The 27,264-nt window shown below is 35.3% G+C and overlaps 1 long non-coding RNA gene across 1 annotated transcript in view; it reads left to right on the forward strand.

Annotated features, from left to right (window-relative positions):
* LOC143654060 (uncharacterized) overlaps positions 1 to 27,264 on the forward strand; it is a 36,517-nt gene that overhangs the window by 1,429 nt on the left and 7,824 nt on the right. The window contains exon 2 of the long non-coding RNA XR_013161655.1: positions 798 to 1,044. This is a non-coding gene — a long non-coding RNA (uncharacterized LOC143654060). The remainder of the gene's footprint in view (positions 1 to 797; positions 1,045 to 27,264) is intronic.

Raw genomic sequence — 27,264 nt, forward strand, 5'->3', positions numbered from 1 at the left:
CATCCAAGTTCTGGTAACAAACGTCGTTGCCCAGTAAAAGATAGTTATTCATAAACAGTGTTCCTGCTCACACATTCAGAACTTACAATGACAACTCTTGCCAAAATTGCACCTTTATATTCGGACAAAATAAGACATATAGGTTAACAAACTTGGAGTGGTTAAACAGAAAGGAAAATGAAGTCAATCCCATAGTTTTATGTAGTTACTGGTGTTTCCTCCCATCACCTCATTCATCCCATGGTTAGTAGCATAACTAGATGTCACCATGTAATAATTATGAAGTACCGAAGTGAGGTGCTGTCGAACTGCAGTGTTCTCAAGTGAAAAATATCTGTTAGTCTGAGTCCTCTGAGAAGATGTTAGGATGGGATTAAATGTGCAAGGACTTTATTGAGAGGAAACACCTGTGAGAGAAAATAAGGAGGGAGCCAAGGGAAGCTGGGAGAGCCATTAGACTGTGATACTAGTCTGAAATTGAGTGAAGGTGAGAGGGAAAGAATGTTGAATGGAAGTGTCCTAACTTGAGTTTAAAGATTTAGCAAGGCCAGTGGGGAGTCACATCAGAGGAGTCCCACTTATCCCCAAAACAAGCCTGCCTTATGTTCTGTGCTGTACTCAGTTATTGGCTGGGAGCAACCTATGGAAAGCATGGCTGTCAGTGCAAATGTGGCAAAGGATATCGGAGCATAGGGTCTGGGGCCCTTGATTAACTTTGCTCCCTGTAGTTGGCAGCATTCTTGTGAGTAAGAATCCATTGAAAGCACGACGTCTTGAAGATGTTATTTTTTGTTAAGGTGTGGCCCAACTGAATGAGGATGGGCCTTGATCTGTATTACTGGAGGCCTTATAAAGAGCCATTACTTGGAAATCAGCGAAACTCGGAAGAGAAAGGACCAGACATTATCATGTGACACGAAGCACAGCTGCAAGCCAAGGAACCCCAAGGATTGCAGCAAGCCAACATCCTGACACCCCCAACCCAGGGAGGAGCAAGCCGTCTAGCCTCCAGAACTGTGAGACAATAAATTCCTATTATTTAAGGTAACCCATTGATGCCATTTGTCATAGCAGCTGGAAAGGTAGTATTTTTTTTAGTTAGCCAGTGCCCAGCTAAAATTTTGAGAGTTCTGTTACTCTAGATCAGGGGTCAGTAAACTGAGGTTTATAGGCCAACTGCCTACTTTTTGTAAAAAAAAAAAAAATTAGAGCATAACCACATGCATTTTAATTATTGGATTGGCTACATCTATGGCTTGCTGCATTTTTAAACACCTTTATTGAAATACAATTCAAATACCATGTAATTCACCCATTAAAATGTATGGTTCAGTGGCTTTTAGTATGTTGACAGAGTGGTGAATCGATCACAATCAATGTTAGAGCATTTTCATCACTGGGGAAAGAAATCCTGCATCCTTTGACCATTGTACCCCAATCCTCCCCATCCTCCTTAACCTCTTCTATGGCAACCACTAATCTGCTTTCTGTCTCTAAAGATTTGCCTATACTGGACATTTCATATAAATGGAATCATACTTTATGTGGTCCTTTGTGACTGGCTTCTGTCACTTAGCATAATGTTTTCAAGGTTCATCCATGTTGTAACAGGTACCAATACTTCACTCCTTTTAATGGCTGGACGATATTCTGTTATTCAGATATACAATATTTTGTTTATCCATTAATCAGTTGATGGACATTTGGTTATTTCCAGTTTGGGGTCATTATGAATATGCTGCTATCATGTATATGATTTTGTAAATATTTGTTTTCAGTTCTCTTGGGAATATACCTAGGAGTGAAATTTCTGTGTCATTTAACTTTTTACATCCCTCTCAGAAATGTGTGTGTTCCAATTTCTTCATATCCTTGCTGACACTTTTCTTTTTTATTATAGCTATCTTGTTATATGTTAAGTGGTATTTCCTTTTCATTTTCGTTTGTATTTTTCTGATGGTTAATGATACTGAACATCTTTTCATGTGCTTATTGGCCATTTGATACCCTCTTTGGAGAAATATCTATTCAAATCTTTTGCCCATTTTTAAATTGGGTAATCTGTCTTATTATTATGAGTTGTAACTACTCCATTTCTAGGCATAAGTCCCTTTCAGATCTATGATTTGCAAAAACTTCTCTGATTCTATTGGTTGTCTTTTTTACTTTATTGATGATGTCCTTTAAAGTACAGAAGTTGTAAATTTTGATGACATACAGCTTATCTATTTTTTCTTTTCTTGCTCATGCTTTTGTTGTTATCTATTTCTGCATTTGCATTGCAACAATAGTTTAGTAGTTGCAGAAGAGATTGTGTGGCCCTAGAAAGCCTAAAATGTTTACTATCTGGCTCTTTAAGGAAAAAAAAAACCAACCAAAAACCTCAACCCCTCTAGAAGAGGAAAATGGATATTGGGGGTCAGCTAGTAGAACCTGTTGTGAGAAATATATTTTGATTCTGTGAAAACTTCCTTAATGCATCCCAGTGCAGAAATCTGATAAATGTTTCATGTACAACTTTCCACCTTCTCAAAGGTTTTGAAAGGGTGCCAAATATCGCAGAGGCTGTAGATCTTCTGTAGCTTCAGTGCTGTACCAGAACTTTTAATCTGTTTGACAATTTGTAGGATCATTGTCTTTACTGTAATACCAATAGAGAGAAAAAATTTACCCTCTTATTGGTGATGTTCTGACAAGTTAATTACCACTAGGATAGCACATTAGAATTTCTGATGACTTCAGTTCACATGGGTACCAGAAAACAACTGGTAAGCCCTAGTTCAAGATTAAGAGTATCACATTGAGTATTGGGTATAGCTCCTGGGTTTATCATAGCCCATCCCAGTCCCTTCTAGAATTAGAGATGATCAGAGATGCGTGGGTCTGAGTCCATGTCCCCTAAAACATGGACTTATAATTTAAAAGATAGAAGCCATATATAGAGAGAAAAATAGAAAGCAATGAAGAGGGAGAAACTTAAGTTATTCCCATTGTTCCTAAGGTAGATTTTATCCCTCCTTTACCTGAGGTTTGACTATGTGAGGAAATAAATCCTCCTTTTTTGAGGTAGTTTCCTTGGGTTTCTGATACTTGAAACTAAAGGAGTCTCAGCAATACACAGCACAAATCTTCTAGGACAATTGTACACTCATTCCATTATTCATGCTAAAAGAAGTGAGCTGTTAGAAATAAACAGTTGAAAAATAGAACAAGCCCAGGTGTTCTAGTTGCAAGCTGCTGGAATGTGATATACCAGAAACAGAATGACTATTTTTTATTAAGTTGCAAGTTTACAGTTCTAAGACCATAAATATGTTCCAATTAAAGCAAGTCTGTAAAAATATCCAAATTAAGGCACCAACACGTTCACCTTCACTTAAGAAAGGCTGTTGAAGTTCAGGGTTCTTTCAACTGGAAAGGCACATGGTGAACGTGGCGAGTCTGCTAGCTTTCTCTCCAGCCTTCTTGTTTCATGAAGCTCCCCCAGGGGCGTTTTCCTTCTTCATCACCCAAGGTCTCTGACCGTGAGGTTCTCATGGGTCTCACGGCTCTCCCGCCGTTCTGAAGCTTTCTCCAAAACGCTCTTTTAAAGGATTCCAGTAAACTAATCAAGACTCACCTTAAATGGGTGGAGTCACAACTCTATGGAAGCCATCTAATCAAAAGTTATCACCCACAGTTGGGTGAGTTACATCTCCATGGGAAAAATCAAAAAAGCTCCCAGCTAGCAATATTGAATGAGGATTAAAGGACATGGCTTATCTGGGGTCCATCACAGATTCAAAGCGGCACACCAAGTATTACCAATTGTGTTAGAAACTAATAGTGCCTACCAGTATCCATTTATTCTGCCTGTTCACACAACTAGACTAAGTTTTTCTGCTCTCCATGTAACTTGATGTGATTAAATGTGAGAAGAAGTGAGGTATGTCATTTTCAGGTTGAGGTAGTTAAGAATAGATATTGTCTTCTTTATTCTTTCCACTTTTCTTTTTCTGCAGACCAGATGTGAAAGATTCTGAAGATCCTAAGACCCTAGTGAAAGGTAGAGCCACTAGCCGTAAGAAATAGAGGCCCTAACCATGTTGGTTAACCCATATTGAACTTGGGCATGAGAAAGGAATAATTCTTTATTCTATTAAGATCCTGAAACTAAAAAAAAATACACATGGCTTAATTTGGCTAATACCTCAACAGTTTAAAAATACTCTTTTATGGATTTTGATAGGACAGACTAATTTGGGCAAAACTATTGTGCAAAATAATCAATTTGTTTGAATAAAGTGATTAGAATTTACCTAAAGTGCATGAGAAATAATACAGTATCCCAGCTGTTGGCAGTCCTTATACAGAAAATTGCATGCTAGTTTCCAAATCCAGTTTATTGAAGTTCCCAGCAATGCTTAAGGACTATTACCTACCATTGATCATAAAGATTATGGATGGTCTAGAGGGCAAAGTCATTTACCTTGATAAAAATATAAAAATTGTCACCATTTATGGCCACCATTGGAATCTAACATCATTTACAGTATTCAAAATGTATTCTTTTGAGGCAAGAGAACTCACAATATCAGTTTGAATTCCACATACTTGGCTCTTTATAAACCATTTGCCTTACTGCTTCTTTCCTCACCCAAGACAAGCCACAGATATGCACATAGGCTCTACAAATGGTTCTAAGAAATCCTCAATGATGCCTTAAAAAAACATTTGGCTCTCTGTTGGTAAATTTTAAATGCTCTCTCACTTGAAGAAAATCAGCTGAGTATTGGTGTTTTTGTTCCACCATGACTGTACAGTTGTTTGAAATGTTAGGCTCCCATATGCTTGACTCCACATAGCTTCCCTAAATGTTTTCTTGAAACATGCTTTCTTTTATAAATAACTCATTGTTACACATTATTAATAAAGCAGTTATGCCAGTTATCAATTTATTGCCTCAACTCCAAATTTACCCTTTTACCTGATCTATAAAAAATGGATCTGAAATATTTTTCCTTTGTCAGCAGGCATGGTGTTAACCTTTTGTCAGAAGAGGGAAGTGGGGAGACACTATAGGAGGAAGGGATTTTCTCAGATCCACATGTGCACATGCCAGTGGCCCTGCAATCTGGCTGTCTAGTGTGTCTGCCACAAGACCTTTGCCCTATGCAGCTGCACAGAGCCACCCCTGCCCATTCTAACAGACGTGTACTAGATTCATGTAGCTGCCAGTTCCAGCCACAACCTGCGTATTTGACTTCCAGACACAGTAGCTAGGCATACAGACAACTTTACAACATTGAATCTTCCAATTCATGAACATGGTATACCTCTCCATTTATTTAGGTATTCCTTAATATCTTTCACTTATGTTTTATAGTTTTCTCTGTAAGTGTCTTGCATATTTAAATTTTAACATTTATTCCTAGTACTTTAATATTTATTGGGATGAAGAGATTTTTTTTTAATTTAATTAATTAATTTTTTTGCTTGAGCAGACACCAGAAATTGAACCCAGGTCTCCGGCATGGCAGACAAGAATTCTGCCACTGAGCCACCATCACACCACCTGGGATGAATAGATTTTTATATATTGATTTTGAATATTCAGCAATTTGCTAAACTCTCATATGAATTTTAATCATCCATATATAGATTATTTTGAATTTTCCATACAAACTCTTATCATCTGTGAATATGACAGTTTTTTCTATTTTATACTTTTCATTTCTTTTTCTTGATTTATTTCAACAGTGATGACACCAAAAATAATGTTGAATAGAAGTGATGTAATGTTATCCTTGTCCTGTTAACAGATAACAGGGATTAAGATATGGACATCATAGGGTGTAATTCTGTGCAATGAAAGTGTGGTTAATTTTTCTCTTTTTAATCAGTGAGTTTATTCATAAACTGAGTAAACTCTGAAATACAGATACTGCCTCAATCAAATTTTTTATTTTGTATTCAGTTTGTTAAGTAATATATTATTAGTGTAAATCTCATTTTCTACTGCTCAGCTTCTCTCCTGTTCTTCTGGAAACTGTCCCTTGACTAATCCCAAATATGTTGTTGCTTCAAAGGAGGCATGTGACCTTAGCTGGGCAAATCTGAAATCTTGGGATTTTTGAAACTGGGCCCACTAATTATAGTCAGGTTAGTCTTTCTCAACTGGTGAAATAGATAAGGTGACTTAGAAAGTGTCAACAATGGCATCTGGATAAAGTTTATTGGCAGTGGGGTGAAGTGAAACTGACATGCAAAGAGAAACCAAGATAGGAGATTGATGTAAAAAGGTCTGAGAACTTCTATGCCTGTTTCTGGTCATTCCTGAGGCCAAGCATCATTCCTTCCCCTTCAGTATGATGTTTGTTCAACCCTTCCTTTCATTGCAAAGACTATCATACCTTAGTATTTTTCCAATAAATTACCCTTTTCATCCTATTTTGTTTAATTATTTGTACTTTCAACCAAAAAAGAGAAGAGGCTCAATTGAAAAAATAAAAAATTATCAATTAAAAAGTGAGAGATTCCTCCTTTCCTCCTTCCACCTTAGTATTCCCATTATATGGAATTAACTACTCTTCATCGTTTATTATATTTCTGTACTTTTATAAGCATGTTAAACATGAGGTTCTATCACTTTATAACCTATCTTGTCACTATTTTGCCCAGCAGTATATTGTGGAAATCTCTCCATGTCAAGACACATAAAATGTACTTTAACTTTTTAAATCATTGTATAATATTCTGGTGTGTGAATGTGCCACAATTAACTTACTATTGATGGGTATTCAAAGGATGTTCCCAATTTTATGGTATTACAAAACAAAGATATAAAATTTGTTAATTTATTCAGTAAAAATTATAGTCTTACTGTGATGTGCCAGGCACTTTTTTTAGGCAAGATAGTTTCTCTATCTTCTATTTGAGGAAAGGAGATATAAACAAGAAAAGAAATACATGTGGACTAAATAATTTCCCCTAGTGGTAAGTTCTGATATGATAATAACATGGATTCGATAGAGAGTGGAAAATGTGGGGGTAGAACTTCTTAGATGGGGGATCTGAGCCTTTTCCACGAGGTGGCATTTCACCTGAATCCTTAGTGGATGCAAAGGGACCAGACCTGTGAGATTACAGCAGAGGAGTCCACAAAAACAAAAGGCCCCAGGCAGTAACAGTTTGGCTGGCTGAAGGGGGAAAAAAGGAAGCAGATGTTATCAGTCAGTTCTTAGTTGCCTTTAGTAAGAACCAATCTAACTAGTTTAAGCAGATAAGGAATATACTAAAGGATACTTGGCAGCTCACAGAATCTTTGAGATGGCCAGATGGCCCACTTTAGAGGCTAGCCCACCAAAATAAACTCCAAGCTCACACCACAGAACTAGAATAGTGAGCTGTCACTGCTGTGATTGCTGGTAATAGACACTGTCACTTGCACCAATGACAATACGACTGCTATTGGCTCTGGAATTTAAATGTTCCTGCCACCCTCAAGCCCCGCCCCACCCCATTCCCCTTATTTGCAACAATAGTTTTCGATTTAAAGTCTGCAGAAGAAATTCACTCATGTAGATCCTGTATATGTATCTTTACATACTTGTAAATTCCTACAAGAACCGTTGAGTTTAGAGAAACACATTTGAATTTTTGACAGGTACCGCTAAATTACCCTCCCTAAACTGTTGCAACAATCTACACTCCCAACAGCAGTATATGGAAGCATGCCAATTTCCTCAAAGGCTTGTCAATTCTAGATTTGCATTTTAGAGAAGGTTTGTAAAACTGGACACTTCTGGACTCCATTCTGGCTCTGTAATTTGGCAGTTGTGCATTATTGGAGCAAGTTAGTCTACTTCTCTGGGCTTCATTTACCTAATATGTTTGATGTGGGAATGATAACCATGTTGATGAGACTGCTAGTTGTTCCCTAATATCCATTCTCTCTTTCGTCTATACTCATAGAACTCAAATTTTTTAGCTGCATCCATAGCTATCCAGAATCAATGCTAAATTCCTAGTCTCCCTTAGTCATGGCCAGTATCAAAACTTGCAGAATGGGGTGTCAGCAGTTGGTAAGGAAATGCTGGAGATAGTGTGAAGCATTTTTAAAAGAAATGTTGCATCCCACACATTCTTTATGGCAGAAAGAATGATACTGGGAAGAAAAATTCAGATATTTATGCCTTTCCACTAAAAAAGTGATTCAGAAGAGTCAGACTCTGAATGAAGAAGTTTTAGAGACACCTTCAATGATTTGTTTTGCTTACATATCCCTTTTTATGTGTGCACAGAAATGGTAGGTAATTAAATCCATGTCTATAAATCTAAAAAATCTATTCCAGTAAGCACACAATTAAAATTCTAAGTGATAAGAAAGCATTGTCACAGTTTAATTGCAAGTATTTAACCTTAGATTCAATTTTTAAAAATGCACAGTAACTGTCTCTAATATTCATTCTTATCTTCTTCTATAGTAATAGAACTTTCAATTTCAGCTAGGCACATGGCTGCCAAGAATACAAATTCAGCCCAAGCTCTTCACAAATGTTAACTCATTTAGTTCTTAGAACAAGCTTATAAGGAATGTACTATTATTATGTCTATTATACTGATGAGGAATGTGAGGCACAAAAAATATGGATAAACTCAGCCAAGGTGACACATTTAATAAGCAGTAGAGCCTGGATTTAAATACAGTCTGGTTCTAGGGTCCATCTGTTAAACACAAGGCTATACTGGAGGGATAGAATATAAAAGTGAGATACCAAGAGATATAAAGGATCAATCTGAAAACATAACCATCCATCAAGAATTTTCAGGAAGAGAGAACACAGAGAATGCAGGGAAAGAAATATCTGAAGAAATAGCATAATTTCTCAGATAAATGAGAGACATGACTCCTTAAATTGAAATAATAAATAAGACATTGAATATATTATAGTGGAACTCAGACACAATATAGTGAAATTTTAGACAATAAGCAATGCAGAGACAGTCCTTAAACTATCAGATACAACCTACAAAAGGAATAAAAATTATTGAAGTAGGATTCTCATCAACAACACTGGAGACAAGAAAAAAAGTAGCAATATCTTCTAAATGTTCAGGAAAAGAACTTTGAACCCAGAATTCTATGGTTAGCCAAACCATCTTTCAAATGAAAGGGTGAAAAAAGTATATTTTAAGACATCTCAAGGCTCAGAATTTATCATACACGGACCCTCCCTAAGAGACTGTCAGAGCATCTGCTCTAAAATAAGAAGCAGTGAAATATAAGAAACAATGGTGGACTTGCAAATCTGTAAAATTTATTATTGTTTAAGTAACTATTATTTATAAAACACTTCTTAATAACAGTCTGTCATATGTTTTCTAAATGATATTTTGTCGGATTGTATTTTCCAAAAGTGGGCATGGGGTGTTTTCAGTTCCACATGCTTTCCCATAAACTTGGCACTCTGTGGCAGGATGTGGGGTCTGTTCCTCCTCCCTTTGAAGCTGGTCAGGCTTGTTACTGCTCTGAGGGCAGAAGTGATGCTCTGTCACTTATTTTAGGCATCACCTCTTTTCAGCAGCATATGGTTGGGCCTCGTTTAGGTTTTTTCTTTTTAAAGTCTTCATCTTGTAAGTGATGTGCTTAGATTATTTATATATAACGCAATTATTGATATGATAGAACAAAGTTAAAATAATTGCTTTCTTTTAGATCCGTGTGTTTTTTTGCCCCTTTTTTGTCTTTCTCCATGGCTTTTGTAGTAATTGTATACTGTTTATGATTCAATTTTATATTCACTATTGCCTTATTATTTATACACTTAAATTTAATTATTGATCTAAGGTTTATAATACATCTTTGATTAGTCATGATCATCTATCTTCAAATATTATTATACTGCTTCATTATAGATAAGACATTACAATAGCATATTCCCAAATCTAATCTCCCATCCTTTTTGCTATTGCCATAAATTTTACTTTTACATATACCGTAAACACAAACTACATGGCTACTATTTTTGCTTTATATAGTCAATTTCTTTTTGAGAGATTAAAAATAGAATTAATATCAGTGTTTTGAATGAATTATATTGAGATAATCATGGGATTTTTCCTCTTTAAATCTGTTAATGTAGTGTATTACATTAAAATATATTACTGATGTTGAATAAATATTCCTAGAGTAAATGCAAACTGGTAATAAAATATTGCCTTTTTTATGGGTTAATTTTTTTAAATTTACTTTTGTTTGAATTCTTGCATCTATGTTTTTGAGTGAGACTGGTCTGTAAATATGTTTTTTCCTTGAATTGTAATTGTTTGGAATCAACATTAACATCATATAATTTAGGCAGCTGTACGTACCTCTTTTCCTATTTTATGAATAAATTTGTATAAAACTTGGGTGAATAATTTTTTGAATGTTTAGGGTTTGTTGTTGGAGTGGTGACATATTTAACTGCTGGTTTAATCTATTTAATGGTAAAAAGAACCAGATATTCTATTTCATCATGAATTGTTCCTGGTAATTTATATTTCTTAGAGTTGTGTGAGTTTTGTCCAAACTTTCATATTTATTTGCATAAATTAATGATATTCTTGTTATCATAATAATCTCTACTTGCCATTTTAGCTTCCTAATTATATATATATTTTTTCTCTTTTTCCCATGCTTCATCATTCATTAATATGAAAAAGAACCAACTTTCAATCTTGTTGAGTCTCTCCATTTTATCTTTCTATTTCATTATTTTCTCTTCTTTTTTTTTGTTTTTTTAACTTTTAATTTAGAAATTATTTAAACTTACAGGAAAGTTGCAAACATAGCACAAAAGTAGTGCAGAGAACTCCAATATGCTCCCTATCCAGATACCCAGATTTCTCATCTTTTAACATTTTGCCACATTGGTTGTAACATTCTGCCTATCTATCTATCTATCTATCTATTTATCTATCATCTATCTATCATTTATATATTTCTTCTAAACCTTTGAGAGAAGGTTAATGCATCCTGCTGCATTATCAATACTTCCATGTATATTTTGTAAGAACGAGGATATTCACTTATGTAACCACTGTCAAGATTAAGAAATTTAACATTGATATAAAGCATCCAGTCTATATTCCATTTTTTTCCTTTGTCCCAATAATGTCCTTTTGGGCATTTCTCCTCCATTTTTTAGATCAGTCTAGGATCATGTATTCCATTTATGTCATTGTCTCTCTCTCTCTCTTTCTCTCTCTCTCTCTGTTTTAATTGTGGTAACACATATACACAATAACATTTCCATCTCAGCCACTCCTAAGAATTTAACTCAGTGGCATTAATCATATTCACAATGTTGTGCTACCATCACCACTACCCATTACCAAAACTTTTCTGTCACCTCAGAGACCGTGTATCCATGATGCATTAACTCTCCATCCAATCTCCTTCCTACCCTCCAAGCCCCTGATAACCTGCACTCTACTTTCTGTCTCCATGAATTTCCATATTCTAGAATATTTGCATATTCTATTTTATATACATGCAATTGTACAATATCTGTCCTTTTGTGTCTGCCTTATTTCACTCTATATAATGTCTTCAAGTTTCATGCATGTTATAGCATGAATCAGAACTTCACTGCTTTTTACAGCTGAATATGTATATATCACCATTTTGTTTACCTATTCATCTTTGGTGAACACTTGGGTTGCTTCCACCTTTTGGATATTGTGAATAATGCTACTATGAATGTTGGAGTTAAAATATCTGCTTGAGTCCCTGCTTTCAGTTCTTTCAGGTATATCCAGATGTGGAATTGCCAGGTCATATGGTAATTTTATGTTTAACTTTTTGGGGAATTGCCAAACTATTTCCCACAGTGGATGCACTATTTTACATTCCCACTAACAATATATGAGTGTTCCTGTTTCTCTGCATCTTTGTCAGCACTTATTTTATGTTTCATGTTTTTTTAACAATAGCCATCCTAGTGGGTGTATCTCATTGTGGTTTTGATTTACATTTCCCTAATGGCTAATAATGTTGAGCATCTTTTCATGTGCTTTTGGCCATTTGTTTATCTTTGAAGAAATGCCTATTCAAATTCATTATGCATTTTTAATTGGGTTGTTTCTTTTTGTTGTTGAGTTGAAGGAGTTTTTTTAAATATATATTCTGCATATAAAACTCTATCAGATATATGGTTTTCAAATATTTTCTCCCATCTGTATGTTGTTATTTTACTTTTCTGATGTAATTTGATGCATTTTACATTTTGATTTACATCTTGATTAATTATTCTTGCACTTGCGTAGTTCCCTCCTGCATTGAATAGGATTTCCACTAGGATATTGTGGAAATGGGAGAGTGTAACTTCTGAGATTAGATCCTAAAAAATAATGTGGCTCTCATCTTGTGTTTTCTTGGATCCCTTGCTTTCTTTGAAGCCAGCTGCCATGCCATGAGGGCACTCAAGAAGGCCTATTGAGAATTCCACATACATTGAGTTAGACTAGTTGCTAACACTCATCACTTATTTGCTGAGCTTGTGAGTAAAACACTAGGATCTAGTTAAGCCTTCAAATAACTGCAGCCCTGGAAAGCATCTGGTTTGTTATCTTCTGTGAGATCCTGAGCCAGAACTACCTGGCTGATGTGCTCCTGGATTCCTGACTCACATAAACTCTATGAGATAGTAAATATTTATCATTTTTAGCTGCCAAGCTATGGGGTAATTTTTTATGCAACTACAAATAGGGAAATCTTGAGATTTTTCCAAAACTGAGGATTTTTTCCAACAACAAACAAGCAGGATAAATTTAAAAAAAGAAAAAGTGTACTAAAGACATGAGTAAAACTGAATGAAATCAAAGACCAAAAAAAAAAAATCTTAAAAGCAAATGCTTCTCTTTCAGAGATAAAAAGACATTATCTTCAGCTGAACGATTGGACAGTTAACTAACTTTTCAATACAAGCAATGGAATATTAATGTAAATTCCTACATTAACTGACAAAAGAAGTCATGATCATCTGAACAGATATAGTAAAAGCATGTGATAAAAAATCAATATCCATTCATTAAAAATAATACATTTAACTAACAAATAAAAGATAGTTTCCTCAATCAATCTGATAAAGGGATTGTACATAAACCCTTTCAAAGCATCATACTTAATGCTGAAATGAAAAATAATTCCTCTGATATTGAGATAGAGATAAAGAAGTCTGTCATCACCATTTCTATCCAACACAATGGAGGGCCTACAATGATGAGGCCATTGCAATAAGGTAAGAAAAAGAAATAAAATATATTAAAACTGGGAAGGAAGAAATAAGACTTATTGTTTCGATATGACATTCTAGTGTATATAAGAAATCTAATATAATGCTTATATAAATCTAAGTTAAAATTAAATTTAGCAAAGTTCCATAGTCAACATGCAAAACTCAATTGCATTCCTATATATTATGAACAAACTTTTGGAAAATAAAATTTGATTAAAGATAGCATTTACATTAGCATATCTTCTCCTTGCAGCTTATAGTAAAATGTGACAGGAATGAGATAAGTTAAGAACTGAACTCCTGGGAACAAAGAAACCAGAAGTTGATGTTCTGGAAAATTCTGGTCTTCCAGAAAGTGAGACTCCAGAGAATAGTGTCCCACACGAGGCCTTACCAAACATGGAACCAGTTCGCCTTTTCAGAAAAAGTCAAAATTGAAAATGGAGCTACCCAGAAAGGATTAATAGAAGGGCCTGTTATCTGATGGGTGTGATTTGTGTATGCTGCATGGAAAAAACAATAAGTTTCTTGTGAGACCTGTGTAAATGGAACCACTACCAGTCTGGACTAAAAGGGACAAATTGAAGGAAAAATTACTTCAAAAGCAGAACCATGGACACTGAAGTCTGAAGCTAAGAAATCTTGTGCCAGGCCAGCGGACCCACACATCCATGTGGAAAAGGTGAATTTGCCTTGGAGGCAGAGGGCGGGCAGAAGACACTTGCCACATGAGGCCTTAGAGAGGATGGAGCACATTCCTGGAGATTGGGGAAAGCCTTGCTGCCACCCCATTGTTCTGAGGGGGTTGAGCATGTTCCCTGGAGATGGCAGAGAGTCCGAGTGCTATCCTGATGCTTGGAGAGTTTGGAGCTGAGAAAAAGGAAGTCTACCCAAGGTTCCCAACATTTGGAGAGAACGGGGCCTCTGCTAAGCCCTTGAAAAGGGTGGGACTGCTGCTGTTTCAAGACCTGAAGATGATAAATGATTCTCAGGCTTTGAAATCTAATGGAGTTTGCCCTGCAAGTCTGGAACTTTTGGGTCCAGTGACCCCTGTGTTCCTTCCAATTTTTCCCTATGGAAATAGGATCATTTATCCTATGACTGTTACTCCTTTATATATTGTCAGTAGATAACTTGTCCTGAGTTTTACAGGTCCAAAACCAGAGCAGTATCTTGCCTTAGGACAATCCATGCCTGTAAATGACCTTGATGAGATTTTGTACTGGTTTTGACTTTGTATTGTATTTGTATTGTTACTGAAATGGTTTAAGTCCTTGTGGTATTGTAATGAATGTATATATTTTGTATATGGAAAGAACATGTCTTTTTTGAGGGCCAGAGGGTGGAATGCGCCGATTTGAAACTGTTGTATACCTCAGAAAAGCTATATTCTTTAAACCTGATTTAATATTGTAGGATGAGGTTTTTTTAAGTTGTTTCCATAGAGATGTAACCCACCCAGTAGTGGGTGGGAACTTCTGATTAGATGGTTTCCATGGGACACTTATATCCACCCATTCAAGGTGGGTCACCTACTCAAGCCCATTAAGAGGAAACCATTTTGGAAAAAGCTTCAGAGATGACACAGACAGAGACATTTGGAGATGAGAAAAGAAATGCCCCCATGGGAGCTGTTTGAAACCAGAAGCCAAAGACACCAGCCACATAGGTGCCTTCCCAGATCGGCCTTTCTTGAGTCAAGGTATCTTTCTCTGGGTGCCTTAGTTTGGATATTTTTATGACCTTAGATCTGTAAACTTGTAACTTAATAAATTCCCTTTTATAAAAACCAACCCATTTCCAGCAGCATTTAGGAAACTAAAATAGTATCACAGCCATGAGCTGAGTCATAAGAGTTCTAATTCCATGAAAATGTCAAAATCAAGGCATCAACAAGCAATGCTTTCTTCCTGAAGAAAGGGTGCTGGTATTCCAGGATTCCTCTGTCACATGGGAAGACATATGGCAGCATCTGCTGGTCCTTCTCCTCTGGGTTTTATAGCTTTCAGCTTCTGGCAGCTTCTCTCAGCTTACCTGGTTTATTTTTTCTGTGTGTCTTTCTCTCCCAACTTCTCTAACGCCTACTTCTAAATGTGAAAGTGAGTGGTATAATTTCTAGAAGGTTATATATGAAAAGCTGATCTTGCCTGGAGTGGGAAAATAATTCTTAAAAAGAACATAAATAGGAACTAAAAATAAAGAAAAAGATCAATAAATTGGATTACATCAACATTTAAAATTTAAAAGTTATATTTATCAAAATAGGACAATTAAGAGATTGAAGAGGCAAGCCGCAGAGAGTTAGAATATATTACAATACATCCAATCTACAAAGAATTCATATTCAGAAAATCAGTGTCAGACAACCCAACCAAAAAAAAAAAATGGCAAAGGATTTGAAAGACGCTTCACAGAAGAGTATTCAACTATCCAACGAGCATAGAGAAAGATCGTCAACCTCCTTATTAAATAAGAATGCAAATTGAAACTACTATTCGATAACATATATACCCACCAGAATGGCTAAAGGAAAAAGAATAATAATGTTGTGTTGATATACATGTGAAACCACTAGTACTCTCATATATTGTTGGTCAAAATACAAATTAGTACAATCACTTTAGAAAACTTTATCACTGTATACCCCAATGTATACACAATCATATAATCCAGTAGGCCCACTCCTAGGTATATCCCCAATAGAAATGTGTGTGTGTGTGTAATAAAAGACTTATAGAAGAATGTTCATAGCAGCATTATTTTTTATTATTCCAATTTGAAACTTCATCTGTCTATCAACAATACAAAGGATAAATTTATTTAAGTTGTGGTATATTCATACAATGAAATCCTTCCTAGCAATGAAAAATAACCATCTATTCTAAACTTATATGAACATACCATTAAATGAATGAATGAATCCAGAAATATACATACACAATTATACTGTTAGTTCACTTACATAACGTAAAAAACAGTTGGAACTAATTTGTGGTGAATAGAAATCAGGAGACTGGTTACTCCTGGGAAGTGGAGAGTATATAGTGATTGAGATGAGGGATAGGGATGGGGTTTCTGGGGAGGTGGCAATTTCTTGACCTATGTGGTAGTTACATCAGTATATTTGCTTTATAAAAGTTCACTGCACATACATTTATGATTTGTCTACGTTTCTTTATGTTTGTTATACATTTAAACATTTTTAATGGACTACTCACTCTTCTTAGAACCAGATCTGCATAAAAAAATCTAGTTCTTGGCTGCTATGTTTTGACATATGAACTCAGGACAATTCCTGGCTCTCATATTTGTTTACCTGTGAAATCATGTTTTCTCTAAGTTCCAGCTGAATTTCTTGCTTCTCACTAGCTCTGCCACATTTAAAATTGCTTCTCACATTTTGTGTGGTATTTCAGGACTCGATACTAAGAGAGGTTTCTCTGCACATCTATTCTGGAAAAGAAAATGTGGTCAGAAGGCACGAAATTTTTTCAATTCAGAAATTTGTTTCTCTGAAGTCAGATTCAATGCTATTTGTATGAAACTTTGGTGTTTCTTCCAGGAAAGCTGTCTACTGAAGCATGATTCTATCAAAATAACAAATCTTACTACAAAAGTGACTATGAAATTTATAGCTAAAACACTGGCTCTGCAAAAGTCATCTCTTTCCAGATAGATATATATGTAAGATCCTATTGCAAGATTATTTTTTTATTCAAGCCAAGCCAGAGAGTTTTCTGACAACTGGAATATGAATTAACACATTGAAATTGATATAGATGACTTATTTTTCATCTCATTTACCTGAGATAAAATTAAATATTAAAACTTACGGGAAATGCTTTCTTTGAAACAAGACCATAGTCATTCAGAAATAAAAATGCAGCCACTGAAACATTGTTTTAAAAGATTTTTTTGGTGTTATAGAGATGAAATTATCTGGCAAGGAAACAAACAGAAGAAACTATTTGGTATGATTTTTTACCAGCTCATCATTTACCAATCCCAGTAAAAATCAAGATATTTTAACAGAAAAATTGTACACAAAATATACATGCAACTCAATTGTCACCATTACTCCACTCTGGTTTTTAAGGTTTCACTTTGTTAAATTCACCAAATATTACTTCATTTTCTGATTTTCATTCTAAATTAAACTTTAGCCCTTTTTATGTAGTGTTTAGTTATTTTTCAATACCTTATTTTTAGTTAAATTTCTTAAACATTCATATTAGAATAAGACATGTTTAATCTTTACATTAAAAAATAAATTTGTGTTTTTGTTTGCTATTTTCTCATTATATGCTTTTAGGTTCTCATATTTAAAATGTGTTTAGTATTTAATTTTACAAATTATTTCATTAATCCTGAAAATTTCAAAGAAAACATTTATCTAAATACTCATATTTCAATATTATGAGAAATAAAATTAATCATATCTGTATTTTCATTTCGTCGTGGTTTGGGAATCGCTAGTTTGTATGATATTGATTCTAGGAAATGTGTTGAAGCTTTGTATATGCTTTTAATTATGTTCAACTTTTATAAATATTCCATTTGACTACTTTCAGCTTGCTGTGTGCCAGAAATATGTAAATTAGATCAAGTTTTTTTATTTTGCTGTTTGAATCTTCTACATCCCCACTAAAATTTTTTCACCTGTTTGGTTAATTAGTTTCCGACTGAGGAATATTAAAATCTCCTTCAACGACTGTGGACTTCTCATATTTTCCTTTTAATTCTCCTCATAAATGTATGATTCAAAATTTGTAATATGAATTATAATATTTGTAAATTACAATGAATTATACATGATACACATTGTGGTTATAATATACATTATAACAGTTTTTTCTTTATACATTTCAATTTTATGTTATATATAAGTTTAGAATTGTGATACATTCTTAACTGATTATTCCTTTTGTTATTAGTAGGTGGTGGTTCTTCTTAATCCCAATTAAAGATTTCAGTTTTGAGTGATATTTTTAACTCACATTAATATTTCTAACCGGTTTTCTTTAATTTTAGTATTTTCTTAATATATCTTTTTCTATCTTTACTGTCAAACTTCCTTATAGATTTAAGTTTTCTCTTAAGCAGGCAGAGATGGAATTTTTGAAATTTATTCTGAGACTCTCTTTCAATATATAAACTTAATTTATTAAAAATGACTTATAGATATATTTGGAGTAGCTTCTCCATTTTCATTTACAAATGCATTTATATACATTTTCGGTTTACCACATTTGGTCATTGTGTCTTTATTCTTCCCTTCCTTGTGCTGGATTGAAAAAAATCATTGCCTTTTGATTCTTATACAAGTTTGGAAACCATATATGGTACTTCTGTTCTTCTAATAGTAATCCTTAACTTTTAACATGAATAATTATGTACAATTTTTCTAACAATGTCTTTAACTATTCAGTATTTTTATCCTTCTTTTGAAGACAACATGAACTATACCCTTTGAAAATGAAACCCAACTCCAAATAGTAAAATCGCTGGCATATTGTTTCAGAGTTAACCTTTTTCAAAGATAGAAAAATATTTTCATGACAGAGTTTATTGACATTTTATAAGTTTTACAACTGCTCACCATTTTTGTAAAATCTCATCCCTTCTTCCAGGTTTACTTACCTCCTGGCCAATATCCACTCTTTAATAGTATTTTTCAGAGAAAGTACATGGGGTGAATTTACTTAACCTTTTTGGTAGCAGATATTTTTATTTTGCTGTCATTATAGGCATTTATCTAGGGTTGAAGTCCCAGTTTGACAATATTTTCTCTCAACGCTTTGAGGAATTATGCCATTTTCTTATAACATCTGTTCTCTTTAAAAGCTTATCATTCATTTGCATTAAATGTCTTCTCTCTGAAAACTTTTAAGGCTTTTCTCTTTACTTTTGATATTTTGCGGTTTCAATATGATGTATCCAGGTATGTTTTTATTATCCTATTTACGACTTTGAGTATTGAAACAGAGGTCTCGTGTATTTCTTCAATTCAGAAAAATTCTCAAATTTTATCTCTGTTTTTTCATCATTCACCTACTTGCATACTTCAGGTACTCCTACAGTAGATGTATGTTGGAGACACTCAATCATTACTACATGTCTATTAACCACTCTTCCATGTTATGATGTATTTATCTCTCTTTGCTGCATTTTGGAGAAGTTCCTCAGAGCTATCATCCCATTTATTAAATCTCTTTTCTATTATAGCCACTGTAGACATTATCAAGTATGTTAACTTACATTAACTCAATGGCTCTAATTTTTATTTCCAAGATTTCTAATTGCATCTCTGATAGATTCTTTTTAGTATTAATACTCTTGCACCCCTGCCTGTTCTTTTTAATAATACCTTTCCTTCATTTACCTGTGTGAGCCAGTTGAGTGTCTTCTGGAGTGAATTTATATTCTGAAGTTTGATTTTTCTTGGCTATCTTTCATTGCATGAAATTACATTTGGAATTTAATTTGCAGATTCAATTTGAACGGGAAGCTTTTTGTTGTTGTTGTTTACTTTTCTCTCCTTTCCCTCTTTGCACACTCTTTCCTGTTCAGTTATTTGAAGTTGTTGCTCTCAGCCTACCCTGGCCCCACAGCGTGGAACACTATCTTATAATGTCAGTTACAGGCCTTCTGTTTCAGAGTAAATTGATCCATCCCAGTTCCATCGAACCAGAGTTCCCCATGATTTCCCCCTTAAGCTGTCATTATTCTCCTGCGATTTTCTTGTACTTTATCTTGATTTATATCTCCCTTTTACTTGTTCCTATATCTTCTTCCTCTTTCTTGTTTTACTCTTTTTTTTTTTTGCTTGGGTAGGCACTGGAAATCGAACCCAGGTCTCCGGCATGGCAGGCGGAAATTCTGCCACTGAGCCACCACAGCACTGCCCTACTTCCTCATTTTAGTGAAACATTACCTTTGTGGGAATGAGTGCAAGTGAGGTAAATTTTGGAAATTTTCCATGTTTGAAATTGTTTTTATTATATTCTCATACTTCATGAATAGTTTGTCTGGGTGTAGAACCTGAGTTGGAAAAGATTTCCCTTAGAATTTGAAGGTATTACCCCATTGTTAGCTATCTTTTTGTGTTATTTTTAAATGAAACCTTGTTCTGTTTTTATTCACAATATTTTTCATTTGACCTGCTTTTCCTTCCTTAAAGGTTTTAAGGTCTTCCTTATATCCCTATATTCTGAAATTTCATAATGATGTATTTTGGCACAGTCATTTTTTGGTGGGCATTTAGCAAGCAAATTCAGTATAGTTCTTCAGTTCTGAGAAATTTTATTTTATTATTTATTTTATAATTTCCTCTCTTTTCTTTAACTACTTATTTTTAAATTAGGGAAGTTGTAGATTTACAGAAAAGTCATGTAAAAAATATAATGTTCCCATATAACCCCCTATTGTTGACACTTTACATTAATTATGTTACCTTTGTTACAATTGATGAAAGAATATTCAGACATCACTGTCTGTAGTCTACATTAGGTGTGTTTTTTCCACACACCACCCTATCATTAATACTTTTATGTGTTGTATTTTTATTATAATTCATGAAAAAATATTCTTTTTTTTTAAATTTTATTATTTTTTTTATTAATTAAAAAAAGAATTAACAAAACAATTAGAAATCATTCCAATCTACATGTACAAAATCAGTAATTCTTAACATCACATAGTTGCATATTCATCATTTCTTAGTACATTTGCATCGATTTAGAAAAAGAAATAAAAAGACAACAGAATAAGAATTAAAACAATAATAGAAAGAAAAAAAAACAAAAAAAACAAAAACAAAAAACCTATACCTCACATGCAGCTTCATTCAGTGTTTTAACATAATTGCATTACAATTGGGTAGTATTGTGCTGTCCATTTCTGAGTTTTTATATCCAGTCCCGTTGTACAGTCTGTATTCCTTCATCTCCAATTATCCCTTCTCTTTTTTTTTTTTTTTTTTTTAATTAACGGAAAAAAAGAAATTAACCCAACATTTAGAGATCATACCATTCTACACATGCAATCATTAATTCTTAACATCATCACATAGATGCATGATCATCATTTCTTAGTACATTTGCATTGGTTTAGAAGAACTAGCAACATAACCGAAAAAGATATAGAATGTTAATATAGAGAAAAAAATAAAAGTAATAATAGTAAAATCAAAACAAAACAAAACAAAACAAAACAAAAACCTATAGCTCAGATGCAGCTTCATTCAGTGTTTTAACATGATTACTTTACAATTAGGTATTATTGTGCTGTCCATTTTTGAGTTTTTGTATCTAGTCCTGTTGCACAGTCTGTATCCCTTCAGCTTCAATTACCCATTGTCTTACCCTGTTTCTAACTCCTGCTGAACTCTGTTACCAATGACATATTTCAAGTTTATTCTCAAATGTCCGTTCACATCAGTGGGACCATACAGTATTTGTCCTTTAGTTTTTGGCTGGATTCACTCAGCATAATATTCTCTAGGTCCATCCATGTTATTACATGGTTCATAAGTTTATCTTGTCTTAAAGCTGCATAATATTCCATCGTATGTATATACCACAGTTTGTTTAGCCACTCTTCTGTTGATGGAGATTTTGGCTGTTTCCATCTCTTTGCAATTGTAAATAATGCTGCTATAAACATTGGTGTGCAAATGTCCGTTTGTGTCTTTGCCCTTAAGTCCTTTGAGTAGATACCTAGCAATGGTATTGCTGGGTCGTATGGCAATTCTATATTCAGCTTTTTGAGGAACCGCCAAACTGCCTTCCACAGTGGTTGCACCCTTTGACATTCCCACCAACAGTGGATAAGTGTGCCTCTTTCTCCGCATCCTCTCCAGCACTTGTCATTTTCTGTTTTGTTGATAATGGCCATTCTGGTGGGTGTGAGATGATATCTCATTGTGGTTTTGATTTGCATTTCTCTAATGGCCAGGGACATTGAGCATCTCTTCATGTGCCTCTTGGCCATCCGTATTTCCTCTTCTGAGAGGTGTCTGTTCAAGTCTTTTTCCCATTTTGTAATTGGGTTGGCTGTCTTTTTGTTGTTGAGATGAACAATCTCTTTATAAATTCTGGATACTAGACCTTTATCTGATATATCATTTCCAAATATTGTCTCCCATTGTGAAGGCTGTCTTTCTACTTTCTTGATGAAGTTCTTTGATGCACAAAAGTGTTTAATTTTGAGGAGTTCCCATTTATTTATTTCCTTCTTCAGTGCTCTTGCTTTAGGTTTAAGGTCCATAAAACCGCCTCCAGTTGTAAGATCCATAAGATATCGCCCAACATTTTCCTCTAACTGTTTTATGGTCTTAGACCTAATGTTTAGATCTTTGATCCATTTTGAGTTAACTTTTGTATAGGGTGTGAGAGATGGGTCTTCTTTCATTCTTTTGCATATGGATATCCAGTTCTCTAGGCACCATTTATTGAAGAGACTGCTCTGTCCCAGGTGAGTTGGCTTGACTGCCTTATCAAAGATCAAATGTCCATAGATGAGAGGGTCTATATCTGAGCACTCTATTCGATTCCATTGGTCGATATATCTATCTTTATGCCAATACCATGCTGTTTTGACCACTGTGGCTTCATAATATGCCTTAAAGTCAGGCAGCGCGAGACCTCCAGCTTCGTTTTTTTCCCTCAAGATGTTTTTAGCAATTCGGGGCACCCTGCCCTTCCAGATAAATTTGCTTATTGGTTTTTCTATTTCTGAAAAATAAGTTGTTGGGATTTTGATTGGTATTGCATTGAATCTGTAAATCAATTTAGGTAGGATTGACATCTTAACTATATTTAGTCTTTGAATCCATGAACACGGTATGCCCTTCCATCTATTTAGGTCTTCTGTGATTTCTTTTAGCAGTTTTTTGTAGTTTTCTTTATATAGGTTTTTTGTCTCTTTAGTTAAATTTATTCCTAGGTATTTTATTCTTTTAGTTGCAATTGTAAATGGGATTCGTTTCTTGATTTCCCCCTCAGCTTGTTCATTACTAGTGTATAGAAATGCTACAGATTTTTGAATGTTGATCTTGTAACCTGCTACTTTGCTGTACTCATTTATTAGCTCTAGTAGTTTTGTTCTGGATTTTTCCGGGTTTTCGACATATAGTATCATATCGTCTGCAAACAGTGATAGTTTTACTTCTTCCTTTCCAATTTTGATGCCTTGTATTTCTTTTTCTTGTCTAATTGCTCTGGCTAGAGCCTCCAACACAATGTTGAATAATAGTGGTGATAGTGGACATCCTTGTCTTGTTCCTGATCTTAGGGGGAAAGTTTTCAATTTTTCCCCATTGAGGATGATATTAGCTGTGGGTTTTTCATATATTCCCTCTATCATTTTAAGGAAGTTCCCTTGTATTCCTATCTTTTGAAGTGTTTTCAACAGGAAAGGATGTTGAATCTTGTCGAATGCCTTCTCTGCATCAATTGAGATGATCATGTGATTTTTCTGCTTTGATTTGTTGATATGGTGTATTACATTAATTGATTTTCTTATGTTGAACCATCCTTGCATACCTGGGATGAATCCTACTTGGTCATGATGTATAATTCTTTTAATGTGTTGTTGGATACGATTTGCTAGAATTTTATTGAGGATTTTTGCATCTGTATTCATTAGAGAGATTGGTCTGTAGTTTTCTTTTTTTGTAATATCTTTGCCTGGTTTTGGTATGAGGGTGATGTTGGCTTCATAGAATGAATTAGGTAGTTTTCCCTCCACTTCGATTTTTTTGAAGAGTTTGAAGAGAATTGGTACTAATTCTTTCTGGAACGTTTGGTAGAATTCACATGTGAAGCCATCTGGTCCTGGACTTTTCTTTTTAGGAAGCTTTTGAATGACTAATTCAATTTCTTTACTTGTGATTGGTTTGTTGAGGTCATCTATGTCTTCTTGAGTCAAAGTTGGTTGTTCATGTCTTTCCAGGAACCCGTCCATTTCCTCTAAATTGTTGTATTTATTAGCATAAAGTTGTTCATAGTATCCTGTTATTACCTCCTTTATTTCTGTGAGGTCAGTAGTTATGTCTCCTCTTCCATTTCTGATCTTATTTATTTGCATCCTCTCTCTTCTTCTTTTTGTCAATCTTGCTAAGGGCCCATCAATCTTATTGATTTTCTCATAGAACCAACTTCTGGCCTTATTGATTTTCTCTATTGTTTTCATGTTTTCAATTTCATTTATTTGTGCTCTAATCTTTGTTATTTCTTTCCTTTTGCTTGCTTTGGGGTTAGCTTGCTGTTCTTTCTCCAGTTCTTCCAAATGGATAGTTAATTCCTGAATTTTTGCCTTTTCTTCTTTTCTGATATAGGCATTTAGAGCAATAAATTTCCCTCTTAGCACTGCCTTTGCTGCGTCCCATAAGTTTTGATATGTTGTGTTTTCATTTTCATTCGCCTCAAGGTATTTGCTAATTTCTCTTGCAATTTCTTCTTTGACCCAGTCGTTGTTTAGGAGTGTGTTGTTGAGCCTCCACGTATTTGTGAATTTTCTGGCACTCTGCCTATTATTGATTTCCAACATCATTCCTTTATGGTCCGAGAAAGTGTTGTGTAAGATTTCAATCTTTTTAAATTTGTTAAGACTTGCTTTGTGACCCAGCATATGGTCTATCTTTGAGAATGATCCATGAGCACTTGAGAAAAAGGTGTATCCTGCTGTTGTGGGATGTAATGTCCTATAAATGTCTATTAAGTCTAGTTCATTTATAGTAATATTCAGATTCTCTATTTCTTTGTTGATCCTCTGTCTAGATGTTCTGTCCCTTGATGAGAGTGGTGAGTTGAAGTCTCCAACTATTATGGTATATGAGTCTATTTCCCTTTTCAGTGTTTGCAGTATATTCCTCACGTATTTTGGGGCATTCTGATTCGGTGCGTAAATATTTATGATTGTTATGTCTTCTTGTTTAATTGTTCCTTTTATTAGAATATAGTGTCCTTCTTTGTCTCTTTTAACTGTTTTACATTTGAAGTCTATTTTGTTGGATATTAGTATAGCCACTCCTGCTCTTTTCTGGTTGTTATTTGCATGAAATATCTTTTCCCAACCTTTCACTTTCAACCTATGTTTATCTTTGGGTCTAAGATGTGTTTCCTGTAGACAGCATATAGAAGGATCCTGTTTTTTAATCCATTCTGCCAATCTATGTCTTTTGATTGGGGAATTCAGTCCATTGACATTTAGTGTTATTACTGTTTGGATAATATTTTCCTCTAACGTTTTGCCTTTTGTATTATATATATCATATCTGATTTTCCTTCTTTCTACACTCTTTTCCATATCTCTCTCTTCTGTCTTTTTGTATCTGACTCTAGTGCTCCCTTTAGTATTTCTTGCAGAGCTGGTCTCTTGGTCACAAATTCTTTCAGTGACTTTTTGTCTGAGAATGTTTTAATTTCTCCCTCATTTTTGAAGGATAATTTTGCTGGATATAGGAGTCTTGGTTGGCAGTTTTTCTCTTTTAGTATTTTAAATATATCATCCCACTGTCTTCTAGCTTCCATGGTTTCTGCTGAGAAATCTACACAAAGTCTTATTGGGTTTCCCTTGTATGTAATGGATTGTTTTTCTCTTGCTGCTTTCAAGATCTTCTCTTTCTCTTTGACCTCTGACATTCTAACTAGTAAGTGTCTTGGAGAACGCCTATTTGGGTCTAATCTCTTCGGGGTGCGCTGCACTTCTTGGATCTGTAATTTTAGGTCTTTCATAAGAGTTGGGAAATTTTCAGTGATAATTTCTTCCATTAGTTTTTCTCCTCCTTTTCCCTTCTCTTCTCCTTCTGGGACACCCACAACACGTATATTTGTGCGGTTCATATTGTCCTTGAGTTCCCTGATACCCTGTTCAAATTTTTCCATTCTTTTCCCTATAGTTTCTGTTTCTTTTTGGAATTCAGATGTTCCATCCTCCAAATCACTAATTCTATCTTCTGTCTCTTTAAATCTATCATTGTAGCTATCCATTATTTTTTCTATGTTTGCTACTTTATCCTTCACTTCCATAAGTTCTGCGATTTGTTTTTTCAGTTTTTCTATTTCTTCTTTATGTTCAGCCCATGTTCTCTTCATGTCCTCCCTCAATTTATCAATTTCATTTTTGAAGAGGTTTTCCATTTCTGTTCGTATATTCAGCATTAGTTGTCTCAGCTCTTGTGTCTCATTTGAGCTATTGGTTTGTTCCTTTGACTGAGCCATATTCTCAATCTTTTGAGCGTGGACAGTTATCTTCTGCTGCTGGCGTCTGGGCATTTATTCAGATTTCTCTTGGTGTTGGACCCAGCAAGGTTGTAATATTTTTCTGTGAAATCTCTGGGTTCTGTTTTTCTTATCCTGCCCAGTAGGTGGCGCTCGTGGCACACGTTTGTCTGCGGGTCCCACCAGTAAAAGGTGCTGTGGGACCTTAAACTTTGGAAAACTCTCGCCGTCCTGGGGGTTCGCTAGCCGGCCCGGGGTCCGAACGCAGGGAGGGTTGCTGGTCGCCGCAGCCAGGGAAAGAGCCCGTCCGAATTTCCTAGTCGGCCCTGGGCAACAAGCGTGGCGGGAGGGCGCCAGCGGCAGCGGCCCGCCCGAGAGAGTGCACGTTCCCCGGGAGTCATGGGTTTGGAAGGGGCCTCCCCCACCCGTCACCGTTCTTCGCGGCCTGGGGGTTTCCGATCCAATTCTCTCAGTTGGTCCGGGGGCTGCGCGTGGTGTGGGCGCCAGCCGCCTTGGTTTCAGGGGACCACCTCTCCAATTCTCCCAGCCGGCCCGGGAAGGGGGAAGGGAGTAACTCCGGCCGCTTGCCACCCCGCCCGGTAAGGCCCGCGCGCCTCGGCATCTCACCCGAGCTGCTTCTCTCAGCCAGCCAGCCGTTCCAGGATGGGGTACGCTGTCTTTTTTATCTCTGTTGTGGCTTTGGGCGCTTTCTGTATCGTTTCTACTCCCCTAGTAGGTGTCCTGGAGAAGAAACTAAGATCCGCGCGTCTTACTAAGCC

The sequence above is a fragment of the Tamandua tetradactyla genome, chromosome 13 (genome assembly GCF_023851605.1).
Source record: "Tamandua tetradactyla isolate mTamTet1 chromosome 13, mTamTet1.pri, whole genome shotgun sequence".
NCBI classification, from domain to species: Eukaryota; Metazoa; Chordata; class Mammalia; order Pilosa; family Myrmecophagidae; genus Tamandua; species Tamandua tetradactyla.